The 21874-nt window shown below is 43.0% G+C and overlaps 1 protein-coding gene across 2 annotated transcripts in view; it reads left to right on the forward strand.

The window, feature by feature from the left end:
- FAM184B (family with sequence similarity 184 member B) overlaps positions 1–21874 on the forward strand; it is a 116745-nt gene that overhangs the window by 33368 nt on the left and 61503 nt on the right. The window lies entirely within an intron of this gene.

Genomic DNA, 21874 nt, shown 5'->3' on the forward strand with positions numbered 1-21874 from the left:
ACTTCTTACCGCCTTGAATGCAGGACTTGACTGCAATGTTACAATCACTGGCTCTCTTTTCTTCTCAGACAAAATACATTTTGTATTTCTCTTTGCACTGCTTGATCCTTCTTGTTGTAGATCTGCATAAAGGTGAGCACTAGTAATCACGTGACACAGTCAGTACTAGGCTATCTTGAAATCTCTTCTGCCAACAACATTAATGCCAAACTCTTCAGTTTAGCCTCATGCACATTCTTAGGATGTGGGCAAAAGGCAGCTGCATCTCTTGCCAAAACATCACAAGAATGCTCTCCATCCCAGCTGCTGTTATTCCCCCTGAAACATCTACATAAGGGTCTATAAATCCATATGTCTCTCACCACTACTGTTTCCCAAGCTCCTAATTAAGCCCATTAGCCCTACCTAAAGCATTCAACTGCATTTCTAGTCCAAAGTCCCAAGTCTTTTATATTTCTCTAAGGAACAGCATGACCAGGCATGTCATAACAACATTCACTCCTATTATCAACTTCTGTCTTGGTTACTATTCTATAACTGTGCAGATAGACCATGGCAAAGGCAATTTTTCCAAATTAAGTTTATTTATATATTATAATTTATTCACATTACATCCTGATTGTGTATCCCCTCGCTCTTATTTTCCCATTCCTACCCTCCCTCCCTCTTTCATCCTATTCCCCTCCCCTTGACCTCTGATGGGGGTGGGGGGTGCCTCCTCCCCCACCATCTGATCACAGTCTACCAGCTCTGATCAGGGTAGCCTGCATCTTCTTCGTCTATGTGCTCCCAAGGGGCAAAGGCAAATTTTAAAAGAAAACATTTAACTGATGATTTGTTTTTACAGTTTCAGGGGCTCTGACCATTGTGATGGAGAGCTAGGCGTAGACAGGCATAGTACTGGAGCTGTAGTTGAGACCTCACGCACGATCAGTAAGTTGCAGGTAGAGAGAGACTAAATCTGGGCTTGGCATGAGTTTTTGAAACCTCAAAGCCCACCCCCAGTGACACACCTCCTCCAGTGCGTCTACCAATTTGGGACCAGCAAAGGAAAGACTTTATTGAATTTGTTTCATTTACATCTGAAGAAGTCCTGACTAAATTTAAAGAAAACATAAGTTCTTTTTACTGCTGTGTGAAGACTCTTAAAGCTATTATTTTGATTTTGTTTTGTTTTTGGTTTTCATTGCTTTCCTTGGCCATGCATCAGCTTGTATGATATCCACTGTTGACTAGGATGAGTTACGGATCCAAAACTGTACCTTGAGTGCAGCTGAGGAAGCACAAAATGGCTGTAGGTTCTGAATAGGTCTGGGGAAACTGAAGGAATAAAGAAAGGAACAGGAGAAAGCAGCCAACTGGGGATCTGAAGAAGAAATGTCTGACTAATCCCCCTGCTTTCTCCTGTCCTTAGCAGCATTAAGTGATATATATTTATAGTGTCAGTCAGATTCTGTCACTCTGTTCAAGTCTCCAAGGCATCTGGTTTTGTGAGGGGGGAACTGAAAGCTCTGTACTCACCTGGGACACTAGTGCCATTCCTCTCTAAGCTGCCATTGCTCCCTCTGCTCCAGCCACACTGTCTTCCCTGTTGAGCCAACCCTAGATGCCCCTTTGTACCCTATGACTTAGCCCCCTTCCCTCCCTCCCTCCCTCCCTCTCCCTCCTTTCCCTCTTCCAACCCTCCCTTTCCCCACCTCTCCCCCTCTTTCTCTCGTATTTATTTTCAGGTACTTTACTGCAGTGAGAGCACTTAGCATGGGTTCCAACCTCTTAGCAAAATTTTAGGTGCACAGTACATTGTTGGCCGTATATGCAAGGTTTCCACAGATCTCTAGAAACCTAACTCTTCTTGATTGACTGAAACTTTACACTCACGTATGATCCCATTTCTGCTTTCCCCAACTCCCTGGTAGCCACCATTCCACACTTGCTTCCCACAGATACAACCTTTAGACTCCGCACGAGTGGAGCCATGCAGCCTTTTGTTCTTCTGTAACTGGCTTGCTTCACTCATCGTGTCCAGCCGTGCTGGCTCTTGAATTCTTCTAAAAGTGCTAACCCTTTAGATTATTATTTCTCACTCTCCATCTTTACCAGAACTTTAACTGTTGCTGTCTCAACAAAGTCCTCCTTGACTGCCCTATGTGAAAGTAAAACTCCCTCCCTGAATTATCCTTTCCTGACTTATTGCTTCTGTTAGCAATGATTGCTGCCTAGCAAATTGCTTATTTTACTTACTTAACATTTATTTAGTTAGTTGGTTTCTGATTTCTTCATAGAATGTTCACTTCATATACACACCTGTGCTCACATTCGGTCGAAGCATGCTATATCCTCAGTACCCAGAACAGCACCTGCCACACAGTGGGCCCTCAAATGTTTACTAAATGACTGATCAAAAGGAAGTTGTGTGTGCATAAAGAGAGATGTATATTTCCTAAAGAAATTGCCAGTGTGTATATTTTAGAAACACAGTTCATTTCTTCTTGCTCTAGGAATCCAGAGCAAGAGACAGTGAGGTGTGGCAGCCTGATTTTTATGTAGAGCTGACAGTGAAGACTGCTGGAATGAAAAAAAGTAACACATGGTACACAGCTTAGCTCTCCTGTGAGGCTTGATGCTGCAAAGCACCCGGGGGCCTGAAGGTTGGCTCTTGATGACTGTTATCTCTTATAAATATTAGGTAAGGACAACCATTAAACCACTCGGCTCATCCTGCCTCCCACAGAGCAGCTGCCACTCTTCCTTGTCTGTCTATTGTGACCTGGACAATAAGGCCAGCCTAACAGCAGCCCTCTTTCCAAGGGGAGACGACAGATTTCATTTCAAGGAAGAAGTGTAAACAGTGGCCCAGCTGAGTATTAAAAGTTACAGTGAAGCATCTCCTTAGGTTTTTACATGTATGCCTAAAACTCACTTTCGGTTGTCTTTGCTGCATGTGCCACTTGATGCTCAGCACAGGTCCTTTGTAAGCATCTGCTTTGTGTCAGTCATTCTGCAAGCTATAGAAGACAGAAAAATGATCAAGATAAACGGTTTCCCTTTTATTAGAAATGGATTATTTAATTTATTTATTTGTATTTTAATATGTATTGAAGTTTTGCCTGCATAGGTATCTGTGTGGGGGTTTGGGACTCCCTGACACTGAAGAAACAGAAAGTTGTGAAACACCATAGGAATTAAACTCAGGTCCTCTTGAAGAGCAGTCAGTACTCTTAACCTCTGAGCCATCTCTCCAGCCTCATGTGTTATGTGAGGATTTTCCCCCTCATATATCATATCTTGATTATAGTTTCCCCTCCCTCTGCTCCTCCCAGTTCCTCCCCACCACCCCTCCCATCCGTACCCACCCCTTTCTGTCTCTCATTAGAAAATGAACAGGCTTCTAAGGGTTAATGAAATAAAACATAATAACATAAAATAAAAGTAACACATTGGAATAGGACAAAACAAACAGTAGGAAAAGAGATGGAGAGAGGGAGAAAGAGAGAGAGAGAGAGAGAGAGAGAGAGAGAGAGAGAGAGAGGGAGAGAGGGAGATTTGACTCAGTTGTACACTCAGGAATTCCATAAAAAACATTAAGCTATAATATAGTTGCAAAGACCTCTAGGGTAAAAAGAAAGAAGAATATATAAATAAAAGAAAAAATAATAAATAATTGTCTTGAAAAAGGAAAAGAAACGGCCATGACATTAGGAGACAAGGAACCTCCAAGCTGAATTTGTTTTCTGTTGGCAATCTCCTGCTGGGCATGCAGCCTGCCCTCAGTAGTAGTTTGTTTCTCTAGTCAGTCTTCCTTGACAGAAACTAAATTTTCACCTTTAAGTGGTTATCAGTTGGAGATTTGCTTCCGTGTTAGGAATTGGAACATGTGTCCACTTCTAAAGAAACTGGTTGGTTGGTTGGTTGGTTGGTTGGTTGGTTGTTGGTTGATTGTTGGTTGGTTTTGACACATAATCTCTTTACACTATTCTGACTGCCCTAAAACTCACTATGTAAACCAGGCTGGCCTCAAACTCAAAAGGATCCAATTGGCTCTGAGAAAGTTACTTTCTTTGGTTTTGTTTGTTTGTTCTTCTGAGACAGGGTTTCTCTGTGTAGCTTTGGCTGTCCTGGACTCGCTTTGTAGACTAGGCTGGCCTCAAAATCACAGAGATCCGCCTGCCTCTGCCTCCCAAGTGCTGGGATTACAGGCGTGCGCCTCCACACCTGGCGAGAAAGTAACTTTTAAATAGGAATAAATTTGGCTGCAGAAAAACCCAAAACAACAGCAATTTAGACAGAAGATACTGGTTTTCTATATTACATAAAGGAAGCCTAGAGGTAGAAAATGAAAAGTTGGTAGAAAATGTCCACAGTAGGAGCCAGTCTATTTATGTAGTGTTATTCCTTGCCATGCTCCCTAGCCTAAAGCCCTATGTGCTGCTGTGTGCTACGTGGCTAACCTGACATCTTCCAAAAGCCTAGGACAATTTTTTAAAATATTTATTATTATGTATACAGTGCTCTGCCTGCGTATATACCTGCAGGCCAGAAGAGAGCATGAGATCACATTATAAATGATTGTGAGCCACCATGTGGTTGCTGGGAATTGAACTCGGGACCTCTGGAGGAGCAGACCGTGCTCTTAACCACTGAGCCATCTCTCCAGTTGCTTGTGTTCTTATGCTGACCTCTTCCCATTGTAATGTCTCTGGTTGGAGTGTATGCCCAGTGCCTGCTTGAACATCAGAACTTTCTGTGGATTTGCTGGATGAGCTGAGGTCAGATCCACTAGTGTTTCTGACTGTGGGGTTTGCTAGATGCTAGAACCCACAGACCCAGGTGTTTTTGCAGTCTCTCGCTAGCTCTGTGCCCTAGGGAGTCCAGGAGCTGCCAGTCAGCCAGGCATGTCGGGTCGTATGGGTACACAATGGCTGCTTAGAAACCCAGGAGCTCTCTCCATGGCTTTTCTGGGTGACATGAGATCAGATCTGCTTGTGATCCCAACTGTGGGGTCTGCTTGGTGCTAGAACTCACAGAAACTGGTGGTTTTGCAGTCTCAAGTTAGTTCTGTGCACCAGGGAAGTCAAGAGCTACCCACCAGCCAGGCGTGTGATGCTAGCCTTTAGAAACTGTGTGTCCACTTCTGTTGGGACCAGGGACTTTGTGGTTTTGCCGAGTGGCCAGAGGCTAGACCCAACTGTGTGCCACAAAATTTAGACCTCTCTAACCTGTGGGTCATCAGTGTTGGTGTTTTGTGGTTCTCAGATCAGTCTTTAGGTTGTTGAATAGTCACTGCTGTCCTGATGATCAAACAAGGTGTTAGGTACGACCATCTTGGATGCCCCTAGAGTATTTACTTGAATCCTAGTTGTATATGAGATATTGAAGCTACTTGCCTTAATCCAGAGGCCATTTTCTTGTGGTTATGGGATTATTATATTCCAATAGAAATAACTGTAAGATTTGTAAGACAATTGAAATGCATGGTGCAATTCTTTAATTAGCTGTGTGACCCAGTGGCAAAGTATTTGTACTCATAGGACTGAAGATGTAGCTCAGGCATAGAGTACCTGCCTAGCATGTGTGAAGCCATGGGTTCCATCTCCAGTACTGAGAAACAAAGCAGCCCACGTGTTATGTGTCCTCTTTGTTTTTCAGCTTACTAATGTGTTAAGAGGAAATAAAATCATTGTAGCTGCTGCTGTTATCAGTTGATGTTGTCATATCCAATGCGTCTGCTTCATTTCAGCATCATTCTTGGCACATGGAAGCATTAACTATATCCATTCTGATCTGGGTATTTGTAGTTTCTTATACACGTCTCTGCATTGGTTTGTCTAGCAAAGTCATTCTTTCTTCCTGGTAATAGGATTTCTCTGATAGATGGAGAACAAGGTCACAGGTTATTTGAATTCATATTTCTAGCCCTTATACTCATCAGTCAGAAGGGGATTCTGTCCCACTTCTGTGGGTAACACACAAGAAAGGCTCTGTTTAGCTTCTCTTGGGTCACATGCCTACCCTGTTGCCAGTCCCTGTGGGCAAGGAGTGCATTTCTCTCATGGGCTCTACTCTGAAAATCAGCTCACCTCTATAGCCAGGGCTTATAGTCTGCTGGGCCCTGATTGTAAGTGGATCGTTATGTTTTCTGGGAAAAATAAAATGGCCACTACGCCAGGCTCACCTGTTACGTCATTTTACATGGCTTCATAATTAATTGTTTTGGTTATTTCTTGTGGAATTTTGAGCTCCTCGTATGTCTTTGCATACCTCAACACCTAGTGTGGTACCTCATGAAAGGAAGACCTTTGGTACGTGGTTGGTGAGCTGGAACTGACTGGTTTCCTCTGCTTCCTTGCAGAGTACTAATTTACTAGGTAATGCCCCAGGAGGTGGAGTGGGGATTCTTAGACCCCAAAACTAAGATTCAGAAGCCTTATTCTTCTTATGCAGGACTTTGATGGCCTATGGAAGGACCCCTGGGAGGCCAGAAATAAAGGTCCAGTCCAAATATGGCTCTTCTGTGTAGACTGTGATTGTGTGGAAATCACTGACTCCTCATCTATGCAGTGAGGACAATGGTCCTGGTAGGATCTTCCAGGAACACATTACTCTTTCTTTTGTGCATTTATCTGCTTCCCTTGACCCTCTGTTGTGACATCTGGGCAATGCTTCACTCGAGTAGCATTATTGTTAAAAAGCCACTATGTTTGTAATTTATGAGTTTCATGGCTTCCTTTTCAACTTAATATGAAGACTCAATTTAGAATAGAAACATACTGAAATTCTTCCCTAATAAGAGGAAGGATGTTGGCAAAATTACCCAGCCTCTTTCAGCCTCTGCTTACTTACTAGTACACAACAGCGCTAGCACAGACTTGGTAAAAGGCTAGTTCTAAGTTTAGCTCTGTGAGGCACTCCCACAAAGAAACAGTTTTGCTGTCTGCCCCCCACCCCCCCACTTTCCTTTCCGCAGCTTGAACATTCCTTAGCCTCTGCTGGGCACATAAAATCCCTGCTAGAGATGTGTGATGGCCTCTGTGTGGCTGGCTAGAAACACAGAATTAAACACAGCTGAGAGGGAAGTGAGTGGAAATAAAGTGCAGACCTTCAGTTCAGTTGCTCCCAGCCTAAGCAGAGGGTGCTCACCCAGGAGGACCTCTTCTCCTTTCTTCTTCTTCTTCTTCTTCTTCTTCTTCTTCTTCTTCTTCTTCTTCTTCTTCTTCTTCTTCTTCTCCTTCTCCTTCTCCTTCTCCTTCTCCTTCTCCTTCTCCTTCTCCTCCTCCTCCTCCTCCTCCTCCTCCTCCTTCTTCTTCTTCTTCTTCTTCTGAACAGTAACAACCATAACAGTGACCTGAGGCTCAATGACAGAAGCTTCTGTTTAAGGGTTAGTGGAGTAGGCAGAACACAGTAACCACCCACAGAGCCTTACACTTATTGATGACGACTACCACTACCACTGGGACTGTTCTGAGAACTAGAAGAAAAAATCTGCACCTCGCTTAACATGTGCATTTAGCAAAACCTTTTTAGAATATCTTAGCTTGAACTCTGCCACCCCTAGGAGGAGGAACCACTTTGACTCAAGCCTTACAGACCACAGAGTGAGGATTCAGTGCTGCTACATAAGTGGGCATCCTGCTTTGGCTGTGTTCCAGCCCTACAACCTCAGGCACATTACAAACTTACCGGAGCCCCAATGTGTCTGTCTGGAAAATTTGGAACAATGGTGAGACCTACCTGCTAGGGTGCTTATGAGGGTCAGATGAAAGAAAATGGGTGAGAATGTTACCACAATGCCTTGAAAACCCTAAGGGAGTGTTAATCACTCTAACAAGTATGAGCACTGCTGTCCAGATCACCATCACTGCCTCATCACCATGGTCTCTTCAAATCTTATAAAACCGATTTGGTGAGCACCCCAGAGTTAGCAGCAGGCTCACCATAAACATCACTCATCCCTATACCCTGGGACCCTCTGAGCATCTGTATAGCCCAGGAGGAGGTTCCTGCCGTGCACAGACTTACTCTATGAAGGCCGGCTGCCTTTGCATTTACTCTCATGGTATGTCACTCGCAGATTGCTTAAGCATGGCGCTCTCTGTGCCTAGGACACTGTACAATTGAACAATTGATGTTCTCTCGGGAGCACATCATGAAAAAGAGGGAGCAAATAGGAAGAAATAAGAATGTTGAAATAAGAATGGATTCCTTTCACAACCCCCCCCCCAAGTTCTCCTTTATAGATCTGCCTCTGGATTATGGAGAAGAATACCAGTGGTAAGAGTGTTAAGAAGAAGCCAGGCATGGTGGCGCACGCCTTTAATCCCAGCGCTCAGGGAGGCAGAGGCAGGCAGATCTCTGCCAGTTCGAGGCCAGCCTGGTCTATAAAGAAAGGCCAGGACAGCCAGGACTCCACAGAGAAACCCTGTCAAAAAAAAAAAAAAAAAAAAGTGGAAAGTTTCTCTTTTATAAAATAGTCTAGATATGGGCAAATAAAACCAAATAATTGTTTCAACTCTATATCATTCCAAATTCATTTTTCACATCTCATCTGTTGAATCAGGACCACATACCTGAGTAAGTGTGGTCTGCAAAGTGATGAGGCTACGCGGCTTAATAACAAACAGCCCTTCCTAGTACCCACCACCACCAAGGACCCACTACAGTGCCCACTATAGTTGGGTAGCTGTCTGCCCCGTGTGTGTGGCATTTGCACACAGGGATGGTTAAGTTGTGGCCCTGCATCAAAGGCAGCAGGCCCTGTATTTGATGGGCCTCCCATCTACAGTGTTTGGCGTTCAAGTATGACTTCAGGGGATGATAAATGAGAGCGCGGTCAGCCACTGGTGTAGAAAGAGACTCCAGATAGCAAGGAATAAAAGCAAGGTAATGTGTAACAGCCATGGGTGGGGCTGTTTAGAGGAATAATTGCAGACATTTCTAGGCAGTGTCAAGAGTGGGGCTTGCCCTTCACATCATGAAAGCTAAATGTCCTTGTTAATGCTGTCCCGTTCCTTCCCTGGAGAGGTCTATGTTAGGTTGAGTTCAGGAGCTGAGCTGAAGGCATGAGGTAGCTACAGTCAACATGAGCTCGTTATTTGTCTGTGGCCTGTGGTTAAGGAACACCTTTCACGCCTCATTATGTCTCACAGGACTCTCTTAGTCCCTTCATTGTGGAACCAAAGGCTTTAATGCAAATGAAAACACATTTACAGTAATTAGACTGCTCAAACCAAACAGACTGTTTCCTTTTCTCAGCAGCCGCGCAGAAAGCACACGGAAGCCAAATCTTGCAGGGCAGCCTTAGAACTTGGCCTTTCCTTGTCTCGGTTTATTTCTCCTTCCAGAACTTGTTTCTCAGACATATATACTTGAAGATTCAATGATACCAAACACATTGCCTCACTTTTAAAAATGAACAGTTCTTCCTGGTTGTATCTGAAGTCCATCTGTCATAGTGAAACTGAGAACTGCACAAGAACCAAACGGAGAAGACTTAAGTGGTAACATTCAAAGATACCTAGTCATGCTCTGTGAGCTACTTGGCCCTTTTTTTGTTGTTGTTGATATGCATTCACATGAATGAAAGCATGTATTTGGAGTTGTAAATTGTGCTACATTATTAGCATCAGATTTCTACACATTTAAAAAGTTATTTTAACTCATTCTGTTCTTGTAGTTGGTTGTTGATATTGTTTGCTTGTTTGTTTTTAAGACCCTTCATAGCAAGGACTATGTTCCTACAGATCTTCCTGGCAGTCAACAGATAGACTGTCCATGAGCTTAACTCAGAGAAACCCCTTTGTTTCTGGGGTTCAGGTTAAATGCACAGCTTCTGTTCTGTTTCCCATACATTGAAGTTCTCAATGAGCATTTAGCATGATTTATTGTGGTTGCTCTTGGGGAGATGTGTAGCCAGAACATTGAGTGGGAAAACAATTTGCAAAGGTGACCTATAAATCATAAGTGAGTTTTTTTCCTTGCTTGCTCTTTTTTGTTTCTTTTTGTTTTGTTTTGTTTTTCAAAACAGGGTTTCTCTGTGTAGCTTTGGCTGTGCTGGGCCCACTTTGTAGACCAGGGTGGCCTTGAACTCACAGAGATCTACCTGCCTCTGCCTCCCAAGTGCTGGGATTAAAGGTGTGCATAAGTACACCTTTGGCTCATAAGTACATTGTTAAGTGATGTCCAGACAAGGATATGTAGCTTGAAACATACTGTCTGATGGTTTTGCAAAAGGTACGGTAAACAGCCTAGGAAATGTTTAAAGAACATGTTGTACCATAGAATGGTAGAGAAAAGAATTTAGGATGAGCATTAAAAATATTTCTAGTTATCAGACTGTGAAATTTGCCTTTAAGCTACATGTAGCCTGGAAAATGCTGTGGAAAAGTAATGTTAGCACTCTTTGTTGTTCCAGTTCTGTAACTGGGAAAGTGGATGTACAAATCTGCTTTAAGTATGCAAGCAAGGTCTGTGTATTAGTTACCTGTCTATCGTGATAAAACACCATGACCAAGGCAACCTAAAGAAAGAAGTGCTGTTTGGGGCTTATGGTTCAAGAGGGATAGGAGTCTGTCACTATCGTGGTAGGGATCATGACATCAGGCAGACAGGTGTGGTGCAGGAGCAGAAGCTGCGCGTGCACATCTCAATCCACAACAGGAGACAGGGAGCACAGTGGGGAATGACAAGAGCTTTTTAAACCTCAAAGCCCCCCACCCTGTAACACACCTCCAACTAGGCCACACCTACTAATCCTTCCCAAATAGTTCCACCAACTGGGGACCAAGTATTCAAACATGATGAGCCTATGAGAGCCATTCTCACTCAAAACACCACAGGCTGCATTTAAAATTTAAACATACTTGGAGCCGGGCGTGGTGGTGCACGCCTTTAATCCCAGCACTCAGGAGGCAGAGGCAGGCGGATCGCTGTGAGTTCGAGGCCAGCCTGGTCTACAAAGTGAGTCCAGGACAGCCAAGGCTACACAGAGAGACTCTGTCTCGAAAAACCAAATAAATAAATAAATAAATAAATAAATAAATAAATAAATATACGAAAGTGTAATGTAGCTAACTGAACACGAACAGCAGCTATGTTCATTTTTTTATTCACATGATTTTATTTATTTATTTATTTATTTATTTATTTATTTGAGTGTGTCTTCATACATGCAAGAACATACATGCCACGCCACACATGGAGGCTCAGAGGACAACTTTCAGAAGTCAGTTCTCACCTTCCAACTTGTTGAGGCAAGGTCTCTTTCGTCTCTGCGGCTGTGCTGTGTATTCCATGCCAGCTGGCTCTAGAGCTCTTAAGCAATTCTCCTGTCTCTGCATCCTCTGTTTGTTAGGGGTGCTGGCATCACAGATGTATGCCACCACATCAGGCTTATTACACGGGTTTCTGAGTTCAAGCAGAACAGTTAGTGCCTTCAACTGCTCAGCCGTCTGTTTCTTTGTAGTTACAGGTTCTTTTGTCATTGCTCGGGTTACTTTATCGGAAGAGTGTTAACCTTTCTGTGCGTTCATAATAGAACCATCGTTCACATGCGTGCAGATTGGTTGATGAGTTTGTGCAGCCAAGGAAAAGCTCTAAACAAGTCATTTGAGATTTAGAATGGACAAAATGGGTCCATTTCTAGGTCTTACACGTTTCACAGGCTGTGAACTTCAGTGAAATGAAGGAAGGCGATTTCCAGGTATAGATGTTGCGGTGGCTCTAATTAAGAGCCTCTCGCTGAGACACTATCTGCAGCTTTCAACTGAGTTTTGTTCTAAATTGGTTTGGGGAGCAGTTGAGTTTCAATTACTAAGAAGCTATGTCTCACAGTTCAATGCCACGTATCAGGCACCTAGCAACAGCTCTCTGATGGGTAATAATGAGATTTTAATTAGCATCTTGGATCCATTTAGAAATTTATTCCAGGCTCATTTGCTTGGTCCCTTGTCTGGGACCTATTCCAGCCTGATTTCACAAAGAAAGGACAGCAAGTCCATGACTTTTGCTTTTGTGAACAGCCCATGCTCTAAATTCAGGGTTCTGTATTGAGAATAAGTGAATTCTATTTCCTCGCTTGGTGCCCAGAAATTCAGGCTTCTCTCTTGGTATAATGTTATGAGTCAGAAGTTTGGTGACTGGCTTTTCCCCTGTTCCTTTGTCTTATAGTGTTGTGCTTCCAAGTTGAGGTGGCATGGTCATCTCCTCAGTCATCACTTTGGACACTTCCCTCTCCTCCACACTGCACCTAAGAGTCACTGGCCCTGTCCCTTTTCCTTGCTGGTAGCTTTGGAACTCATGTCTCATTCTTTAACCCGGAATTAACCTAGCTTCCCTACCCTGGAACAACTGTCCTGCCACCACCACATCTAGACTGCACATAGCTAGATCATTGATTCTAAAACCTGTCAAGGGGACCACTTTCTTGTCTTTAAACTCCCAAGAGGCTGAGTCTTGTGAGGAAGAACTTCCTGCACGAAATACACCTTTGTGTATGTTATTTGCTACATAAGCAGAGTAAAGCCTACGTTCCTCTAGGGCGGGGGCGGGGGATGCCGGACCATCTTGTAATTGTTCTAATGCTATGAGGTGATGCCGTGACCAAATCATGTTATAAAGGAAGCATTTAATGGAATGGCGGCAGGCAGACAGCCATGACATGGAAACAGTAGCTGAGCGCTCAAGTTGCAGGCAGAGAGAGGGAGACTGGAGCTGGCCTGGGCTTTTGAAACCTCAAAGCCCACCTACTAATGACACACCTCCTTCAACAAGGCCACACCTCCCAGTCCTTCCTACACAGCTCTACCAACTGGTGACCATGTATCCAAACATATGAGTGTATGGGGTCCATTCTTACTCAAACCACCTCATGTCCTGAACGTCTGAGGCCTGCCTACCTGTCCAGTGTTACATCTTGTTGTACTCCTTGCTCTAGAGCCCCCATCACTCTAGATCATACCATTTCACGTTCCTTCCAACAATAATTACAGGTTTCATTTCTCCATATCCTCACCATCATTTTTCCTCTTTTTTTAAATGATATCCATCCTAATGGGTATGCAATAGCATAACATTGTAGTTACAGTGTATATTTCTTTAATTATTATACACATTCAGTGTATTTTCATATGTGTATTGGTCAACAGCATTTTTTTTTTTTACCTAAAAGTCTGAAAGAAAGGAGTCGCCATGAAATGAGTTGGGTAATTCTGCTGAAAGAGCTGTTTGTGAATACAAAGTTGCACAATTAAATTGAGACACATAGTGGATCTCTAGATTGAGATATTGGCAGGAAACTGGATTAATGAGCAGCAGTTAGGAGGCAAATCCAACAGCATAGACAAATGAACTGTGAAATTGCTAATGAAGAGAGCACGCCCAGCTCCTGAGACTAGGTGGGGGTCTCAAGGAAGGGACCTAGAAGACAGAAACATCTGCAGCTGAGTTCTGGAGCTACCACATTTGTAAGATGAGAAAATAGGAGGAACCGACTAGCTGAGGAGATGAGGCTATGCGAGGCCAGTAGGAAAGAACTGCAGGGGAAGACAAAACCCCAAGGGAATAATTTACCTAGTCAAATGCTTCTGAAAAGTTGAAGTCTGAGACTTAGGTATTAATAGCTTTAGCAGCATGGGGGTGGAGGAGAGAGCGGGTCATGAACAATTGGGTAGATTGGTTGGAGTAAGAGCTGATTGAAGGTGAAGGAAGGCGAGGTGAGAAATTGGTGACAATAGACAAAATATTAGAGGGGTTTCGCTATAGCAGATAGAGGAACATGCATGATGGGGAGACCAAACCAGTGAGTTCTATTAATGATGAAACATGCAGGGCCGGATATGGTGGCACATGTCTGAAATCTTAGCACTTAGGAGACAGAGGCAAGAAGATCACTGTGATTTCAAGGCCACCACTGGGCTATGAGTGAGTTCAGACCAACTGAGATCACGGAATGAGATCCTGTCTCCAAAAACAGAAAGAAGAACAACAAAGCTTAGGACAAGTTTATGATAGAGCTGACCTATTAATGTTGGTGCAGGAGGGATGGGGGGAAGTGCCAGAGAGCTGTGGTGCCTTTCTCTGTGCCTCTGCAAACTGCTAGCACAGCACTTCAGTTACCCACTGTGTATACTAATTGACTTGCATCCAATCTCTTCCTGCATGTCAGTGAGATTTACCTCTAATACTGCTGTTTAACAACAGATTCTAAATCTCAGTGCCTACAACAGTGATTGGCCTTGTGGCCCGGTTGGCTGCTGTTAACTTTAGGTTGTTAATTGGGGTTGTGCATATGCCACATGTCTCTCCTTCTGAGATTCGTGGTAATTCTGTGCGTACTTTTCCCATGAGAAAGGGCAGAGGCATGAAAAAGCAAGCCAAAATGCATTAACACATTTAAAGCCTCTGTTAGCAACAAGTTCACATTCCAATTCCCAAAACAAGTTACAGAGTCAAGTTCAACCTTATTGTGGAAGAGAAGTAAATCTCGCCCACATGCTGGTGGGAAGGATTATGGCAAGTTAGTGAAGAAAACGAAACAAAAATGTCAACAAGGAATGCAGTCTCCAACAATCTACTAACCTACAAGCGTCTCAGCAGATGGTCCGATCTACTGTATCTTCCAGGACATGGGATCATGTGACAATGCTCCCAGTATTGACGAAATACTACCAACTACACTGAACACTGGATTTTCCCCAGCACATAATTAAGAGACCAAGTATTTTTTTTTCCTGGACAGGTAATAGCACTTAACGTCCCTGTATATGATCTCATAACCCTAAGATGTTGATATTATTATTTTTCTAATTTTATTGCTGAGCTCTGATAGGGTTGAATCATCAGCCCAAGATCTCCTGCTAAAATTCCGTGAAACTAGGCCTCTGACTATAAAACCCAAGCTCTTAATCAACCCATCTCTCAATGCTAGAAAAGCAAGGTAGGGCTAGAAATTAGGTTTTAGTCATAGCGAACATGGCAGAGAATTGAACCCATCCTATGGAAAGGGAATGCTGAACTAGGGGGGAAATCAGCTGGATGGTATACACAGTGCACAGATGACGTCAGAACTCTTAAGTATAAATTAGTATGTAATAGTTACTGGGGTGGTTGGGTTGATAAAGTGGTGGTAACGCCAAGGATATGACACCAAAAATGAGGTGGACGATGAAACAGAATTTCAAGGTACCAATAGGAAGGTAGCAGAAACAACTGACCCTAGAACCCAAGCTAAGAAAGGGCAGAATCAAGATGAATTTAATAGAATAAAAAAGGTTTCATCTTAGAAAACAAGTGCAACACCCGGGTATAGTGGTGCACGCCTGTAATCCCAGCACTCAGGGAGGCAGAGGCAGGTGGATCTCAGTGGGTTCAAGGCCAGCCTGGTCTTATAGAGTGACTCCAGGACAGCCAAGGCTATATAGAGAAGCCTTGCCTCAAAAAGAAAAAAGAAAGAAAGAAAGAGAGAGAGAAAAAGGGAAAGAAAGAAAGAAAGAAAGAAAGAAAGAAAGAAAGAAAGAAGCTCAACAAGAAGGAAGGAGAGAGGGTGGAAAAAGAAGAGGATTTGAAAATGGGCCAATGACATAATGAGGCAGTCCAAGGAATACCCTTGTCCTGGTTACGACCATGACCATGACATGGCATACACCTCCATGTTTCATGTTGTGTGGCAGAACAACTTTGATACTTGTAAATGTACCCTAAACTCTTCAAACTAGTTCTATGATGCAAAATGTCTCATCAACCTTTCCACAGGAAGAGATACATTTTCAATTTCTTCTTGCGTTGGTTATTAGGACTTGAATTTTCTAAAGCTGTTTTCTGAAATTTCACTAGTTGCATTTATAAGCTCAAGCAAATTCTGTTTACTGGTAGAAATGAAAATTAAAGCAAAATTTACTTAATGATGATGTATCAGATAAATGTGAATGCTTCCCATAGAAACAGCTTTTATCCTTAGAGACAGAAATAAATTGTAGCATAGCCAATGCAACAGCGTCTAAAGCAGCCAAAAACAAAACTGAGAAATCCCTTTCTGTACAACAATGACATGACTGTCAAAGTCTGATAAGTAAATTAAAAAAATCAAGATGCAAATGGACATATATAAAACATGAGGTGAAACATAATATGGCATGTAATGTTATAAAATACAATGTAACATGATATAGTTAACATTCTTATTTATGACTCCTATCCTTGGGTGTATAAGTGTCCTTATTAGGTGAGATGGGACAAAGAAAGGATCAGAAAGCTTGAGCACCCTTAGAAAGCCAGAAGCTATCCTGACAGATCTCAGCACCAGGCAGTAGTTTGGAGAAACCCTTACAGGACTGTAGAGGGTTCTCAGGTAGGCACTAGGACCAATGGGCCCAGGCCAAATTTCCCGGAGGCAATTTGTGCATGCAATGTGGGACTCTGCCTGCTACTTCAAGCCTGATATCTGGTTATATGCTGACTTAGCAGTGGGTACATAGGGCAAATGTCCATGTTACAGGAAGACTCCCTAGAGCGTGCTTGAAACAGTCCCTCCATCCTAGGTACTCTGGCTGTTCCTCAAAATAGTGTGACATTGAATTCTTTGTTTCATTTAGTGTTTCCATAGCTGTGTCAAGATATATCAGCTCTGCAAGTTTTTTCTATTCTGGCTGAAGAACACAGTATCCCACAATCTCCAACATCCATATATAACTTATTTTATCCTGAATAAACTCACAAAGCTATCTTCTTTATACTGTGTATGCCTGTGTAGTGTATATGTAGGTGTGCAGGTACACGGACCCATGAGTATGTTCATAAAGGCCAGAGGCCAATATCGGGTGTCTTCTTGTATTGCTTTCTATATTACTTTTTTTTTCTTTTTAAAGACAGTGCCTTTCATTAAACCTGGTGCTCACCATTTCTGCTAGGATGGCCAACCAGAAAGCTCCTGTGATGCTCCTGTCTCCACCCCACAGTGCTGGGATTACAGGCACTTGAGGACATATGTGGGTCCTAGAGGTCTGAACACAGGCCCTCAGCCTTCAAGAGCAAGCAGTTTATACACAGTCATCGCTGCAGCATGCACAGAGCTAACTTTTCATGGAGTGATCTTCCCCGGGATATTTTGTTCTTTTCCACAAGAACTCCCCCATTCATCTTAAGATTTGCCTCTGTTGAAAAGATGCTTTAAAAAAAAAAAAACAAAAGTCTTTTTCTATCGTTTCAGGATATTAAAAGTACAGAAAGGAGTTAATGTAGCAACTTGAGGCTTAATCCTTTTTTTTTTTTTAGAATACATTGCCTGCAAGGTGGCTCCTCAGCTAGCATCTAAGAAATTATTACTTTCCAGAGGGATCCCACTACTCAAACCAGTAAGAGAGGCTCTCGCTATTCCCAAAGGGGTTTTTCAAATGTCATTTTTACTGAATATCTGGCTGAGTTTAGAGCTTCGGTGCACATCAAGTAGAGGTTGTTTACATGAGCAGTAAAAACATATATATATTACATTTCCCCTTCCCTTTCTTCCCTCTATTACTTCTTATATATCGTTATTTGCTCCCTTCAAATTCATTCCGTCTTTTTTCATTAACTGTTATTACATGTATACATGTATATACATATATAGTCCTAAGTATAACCTGCTCAATCTGTATAATGCTACATTTAAATGTGTTTCCAGGGCTGACCGTTGGTTATTAAATAAACCAACTGGAGTGCTCTCCCCTGGGGAAGATGGTTTCTCCCACTCTTCAGCATTCCTTTGTTGCTTGTAGTTCTTCGTGTTGGGCAGAGGCCTCACGGTCGTTCGCCATCCACTTTGGCATGTCTCTTGTTGTTGCCCTTGTTCAGAGCACCTTGGCAGCTTCTTTTACATAAAGCGCTACATCTTTCCACCAACTGACTTAGCTCCAGTGACAGAGGACCCGTGGAAGCTTGCCCTCAAATTTACAACCAGGCACCTGCTCCCTTAGCTGACTTTCCTGCAATGAGTCACAGCTGTGAGCCTGAGTATGCGCTGACCTTGTAAGCCTGCTAGCACCTCACCAAGCCTGGGGTAGTCTTTACAACCTCTGTCACACCAGGGGAACTAGCAAATGTCATAAGAGACACAGACCAGGAGGAGAGAAGCACAGTACAGTAGTTCATTTCTAGCATGTGTCTAGTGACCCCAGCGGATAGGCAACCCTTCTTGATCACTCAGTCCTCACATGCTTTCTATGTTAAATTTAGCCCCTAAATTCTGAGTTCTGAGTTTACAAATGGTATCAGGAAAACTGGGAAGATTAACCCCCTTTTGGCCCCAAGATGAAACATCCCACCCCATCCTCCCAAATTCTATTCAGAGGCCCCATCTCAGTGCAAATGACTAGGAACTGATGTGTGTTCCCAGCAGCAATTCTGCTCTGTGGGAGGAAGGCATGCATTATTGATGACATGTGGCAATTCCATAATAGACACTTGTTATGAGCCTATTGTGTCTGTTTTATACAAAGTGCTGTGGATCAACATACAGAAATAAAATTGTTCTTGGGTGTTCAAAAGTTGAAAGTCAGAGGGGGGACTTGGTCACCTCCATTCTCAAGAGATAAAGAAGGCTCACTTTTTTCTAGAAGGTTCTTCCCATCAGAGTCCTGCCTCTGTTTCTATAGTAACTTGAAGTCCTCTCATGGCACTTGCTCGTATGCATTAAAAGAAACACACACACACACACTTCAAATGGGTGTGTGTGTATGTGTGTGTGTGTGTGTGTGTGTGTGTGTGTGTGTGTGTGTGTGTGTGTATAGGTTATAGGTCAAACCCAGGTGTTTTATTCAATTTCTCTCTACATTTTTGTATGTTTTGGTTTTGATGAAACATCTGTCTCACTATGTAACTCTGGCTGGTCTAGAACTCATTTTGTAGACCAGGCTGGCCTTGAACTCAAGAAGATCTGAATTCTGGGTTTTTTGTTTTTAAAAACACTATGCACCACCAGGCCTGCCTCAACCCTCTACTTGTTTGTTTGTTTGTTTTGTTTGTTTATTCTTTAAAATAAGGTCTGTCAGCTGGGTGTGATGGTGCACACCTTTAATCTCAGCACTCTGGGACACAGAGGTAGGCAGATTGTTGTGAGTTTGAGGCGAGCCTAGTCTACAAAGCCAGTCCAGGACAGGCAAGGCTACACAGAGAAACCCTATCTGGAGGTGGGGGGGGAGGTCTGTCATTGAACCTGGAGCTAGCTCACTGATTAAGCTGGACTAGCCAGTGAGACCCAGGAACCCTGAACTTCATTTGTCTCTCAGGCTGGGATTACAAGAGTACCACCATCCCCAAACTTTTATGTTGATATCGGGGAGCAAATTTAAGTCCTCATGGCAAGCATTTTACCAACTAAATCATCTCCACAGTCCCCTATGTCTTATTTTTAAGGTTATAAATTCAATTATACATATTTCCAGTGCCTTGTATGGAATATAGCTCTTCCCAGGTGTGCAGAAAATCCATAAATAAACAAGTGGCTAAAAGAGTCAGTGAGATACACTGCAATCCTGGGAGGTAAGTGTATATTCCTGAGTTATACCATTTTAGGCTTTCTAAAAGTTATGGAACTTCTCTGCAACTCAGTTCTCGGTGGTAGAATAAGAGACAAAAAGTACCATCTTTGTAGAGTTGCCATGGGAGTTTTGTGAAATGAGAATGTGTGTCCAGCACCTAATCAATGTAAGAGATACAAAATGGTCTTTATTAACACAAAACAAAGCCAGTGGGATATCACTTGCTAAAGGTATGCTAAAGATAGACCAAAGTCATCAGGAGACCATAGAAACTTCTAGAGTGGCTAAATATTATGCATGTTGTGCAGTGTTGTAGTTGGGGTAGGGGGACTTGGGGAGACAGTAGCTTCCGTTTATTGTGGAGTCTTCCTGGGGGCGTGGAGGGGGAAGGGAGGAAGAGAACAGGGAGAAAGGACTAGAACACCACTAAACACACAGGATGCTGGCTGGGTTCATGGTTTTTAAGATGGAGCTGATTCTCCCAAGACCTCATGAGTCAATGTGGCTGCTTCACTCTCACCTATTGGGAATCTTTTGAGAGCATCCATTTGGAGCCAGACACTGGATGACGAAGAGCAAGAAACCAAACTATGCTTTCATGGGTCTACATTCCATTAGTATATGTGAGAAGCAAGTCAATAGTAATATCATATGGACATAATGAAAGTCAGATCTTAGCTGTATCCTGGGTACTTACTCTTTCATCAAGATCTGTGATTTCTGGTAAACTCTTGTTAAAGCAAGATATGCTGACCACCTCTGGTGGTGCATTTGACCTTCTCTGTGAATTATCTTTTAGTTATGGTTATGTACACACAGACAGATGGGATAGCTAAAATTTCCTCTCATGGATCCTTTCTGATCAGATTTTTTTTCTATTTAATAAATATGTAAGTGTTTCAATTTTTTTAAAAAGCAATGGGAAGCTTTTGGGTTTTTTTTTTCCCTAAACTACATAAACGGGGATCACTAGTGTACATGCTAAAAGGGTCCTCACCTGCTTTGCCTCCACTATGTACCCTGGAATGACACTCAGCCTGCAAAGTATTTAAGAGAACAAGGGCACAATTTGAAAAGCTCAGGGAAAGGAATAGTAGAAACCTGACCATGGCACACCAGTCTAGTTCTGTAGACAAACCAACTCACCGAGGCTAAAGTAGGGAAGTTTCAAAGTGTGCAGTGGGGATCCTTGGGGAGGACTCAAGTACACACAGGAGCCTTCTTTGACATCGTTATCAGTGAGAACATTTCCCGTGGGTATTGCCAGCCTCTTGGTCTTCCCATCTCTCAGCTCGTTCATCATCAGGGATCTTTTCCTCTTTCCTAACTCCCAGTTTTCCTTCTCTGACTTGATTGTCAACAACAAAAGAACCGACTCTGCTCCATCCAGGTTGTGAAAATGTTTCCACTATCTTGACCTTCTCTCCAGTGACAGAGCAAGTGAACCAGTCCATCTCGTCCTTTCATTCATTCTGATGAATAGTATCCCAGGGAAAAGAAGAGAGTTTTAATTAAACAGAAAATTCCTTGCTTGCCTGCAAGGTAGACCACTTGTCTCACTCTTCTAAAAAACAAACAAACAAACAACAACAACAACAAAAAAACCTCACACCTTGTGACTCTTCAAACCTCCCATGTTTCCTTTCCTGTCCAACTTAGCACCACTGTTTGGTGATCTTGATTTGCTCTTGGCTGAGGATGTTGAAGCCACCATCTCACCTCTGTGTTGTGATGGTTTCTCATTCTCCTGTCACAAGTGCTGTGGACCTGTTCCCACCTTCCCCTGCTTCTGTCTCTTGTGGAAGGCCCATCTCTGGGGGACACACTTCTCAGGGAATTGTATCTTGTGTTACCTTTCCTCCTGGAGCTCTGCTTTGGGGTTCTCTGCCAGTCATTCTCCCCACAAACACAGACACATTCTAGACTCTGCTGTAGCAAACAGCAACGACTGCGCAGCCCCTTTTGATTCTGTGGCCCTTCGTCTGTAGCCCAGTCTTCCCCCTCTGAGCTCTTGCCTTGATGCCTCTTCTCCACCACTGTGTCTAGAGGCATATCAAATACTGCCAGACGCAATCCCTGGCTTTCCTCACCATAGTCACACTACCTCCTCCTGTTGTTTTTGTTTTTGTTGTTGTTGTTGTTGTTGTTGTTGATGATGATGATGATGATGATTTTGAGGCAGAATCTCACTATATGTAGCTACTCTCTGTATAGGTTATATCTATATCTTACTATGAACGCTACTCACTATATAGACCAGGCTGGCCTCTAACTCACAGAGATCTTTCCTTCCTATAGATTTCTTAAATGTCAGTAAACATCTACCTGTTTCCTAGATCATCCTCCTGGGATCATTCTCAATCCCTGGG

Source organism: Acomys minous, assembly GCF_964271855.1.
Source record: "Acomys minous genome assembly, chromosome: 10".
NCBI classification, from domain to species: Eukaryota; Metazoa; Chordata; class Mammalia; order Rodentia; family Muridae; genus Acomys; species Acomys minous.